This window comes from Gigantopelta aegis, chromosome 14 (genome assembly GCF_016097555.1).
Source record: "Gigantopelta aegis isolate Gae_Host chromosome 14, Gae_host_genome, whole genome shotgun sequence".
Lineage (NCBI taxonomy): Eukaryota > Metazoa > Mollusca > Gastropoda > Neomphalida > Peltospiridae > Gigantopelta > Gigantopelta aegis.
Window position 1 is genome coordinate 48,298,453 of NC_054712.1, and position 1,721 is coordinate 48,300,173.

At 27.5% G+C, this 1,721-nt stretch overlaps 1 long non-coding RNA gene across 1 annotated transcript in view; it reads right to left on the minus strand.

The window, feature by feature from the left end:
* Window positions 1–724: 724 nt before the first annotated feature.
* Window positions 725–1,721, minus strand: part of LOC121388160 — a 1,354-nt gene continuing 357 nt past the window's right edge. The window contains exon 2 of the long non-coding RNA XR_005959942.1: window positions 725–1,320. This is a non-coding gene — a long non-coding RNA (uncharacterized LOC121388160). The remainder of the gene's footprint in view (window positions 1,321–1,721) is intronic.

Consider the following 1,721-nt stretch of genomic DNA (forward strand, 5'->3'; position numbering starts at 1 on the left):
ATCATTTTTTTTTTTTTTTATGGTCATAGTTTCATTAAATGTTGCTCTTATTGAAAAAACATCACTACATTATCCAAATGAAGCAAAATAAAGTAGTAGTAGCCTTGTGACCAAAGATGGCCGACATGACGATTTTAATTGTCATTTACGTCCACTTTTGTAAACCAAAAAATAACTGAGAAATTTCTGTTGTAAGCTTATACATGTTACAAGCAGTTATCAATGTTGCATCTCTGAAAATTTCAAGTGAAAATATAAAGGGTTACTATTATTTCTGATAACATATGTATTCTTGGGGTAGGTTCGAAACCGCTCCAAAATGAAAAAAACCCAACAGAAATCTTGGAATACGTAATTTAATGACATAATAATTGATGCAAATGTTACATCAGAATAACATTTTCAGTTCACATTTATTTACGCTTATACAATAATGTACATCCAGACCAATAATAAAAAGGAAAACATAAAGGTTTAGATCGCAGATGGAAAGTGGATACACGTTACATAAAAAATAAGCTTCTTGTTTCAAAATATTTAAAAAAAAAAAAATATATTATATATATATATATATATATATATATATATATATATATATATATATTTACCTAGACTCATAATAATATTGAATACTTGAAGATTTCAATAAAAGATGCAATAAAACTTATCATATGTACCAGTCTTTTAACTCGAACCAGTAAAAACTTATCACACGACGAATGCCAATGATTGGCCAATATGTTTAATCAATTTCTTACAAAAATATTTACATACTTTACACCTTCAATATCATTATTAGAAACAAAGCAATATAAGTAGCCATATTTCACCTTTGAAAGGAATGTCCAAACACTCGTACAATATCAGAAAGGTAAATTTCTATCCAGAAAAAATATCCCAAAAACATATTTTAGCAGCTGAAACACTTAAGGCATGAGTCAGCAGTCACACGTGTGCTAAATAATTTACTAAATGCAGCTATGATTATTTTAGTTCAATAAAGTGCTCTATAAAAACAAATTCAAACAATGAATTATTATAAATATAACTATATACCACTTTGAATTATAATAAAACATTTATGGCTAGATCTACCAAATTTAGCATCCATGAAAGAGTATTAGTCTAAATTTGTCTATGAATTATTGTCACACACTTCATTTCTGTTCCAGGTTCTGTCACAGTTGGAAACAGAAAACATAACAGCATCAAGCTTGAAGTATAATTGAATCTACTGAAAGTTGTCTCATAGCCACGTGTACTCTCCCACTCCGTTTCCATTTCAGGTTTCTCCATAGACGCACAGAGACTACACATTTCCTGAAATAAAGAAAAATACCCATTATGACCATGGTTATTTATCTTTTTGTTTCAAATATTGTAATTAGTTTGACATAATATTTGTAAACAGAAATATTCATTGCATCAGATGAAACACACCTTCAAATGTTTTTTTCTGTATGTAGTTATTTTCACTTTACTTTTAGTATCTTTTACAAATAATTAATTCTTTACCATTTTTAACAGTAATATTCATTGATGAAGTGATGAAAAAGTATAATTATACTTAGAATTTAATGTTACTTGGTTACCAAAAAATTGAAGTTTGTGTCACAATGTGAGAAGTTATGGTACCTGAAACATTTTCTTTCAAAAAGGTATTTACAAATATAACAGACTTAAAAAGTACAAATTCTGTTTAATTTATTTCCATTGCATTA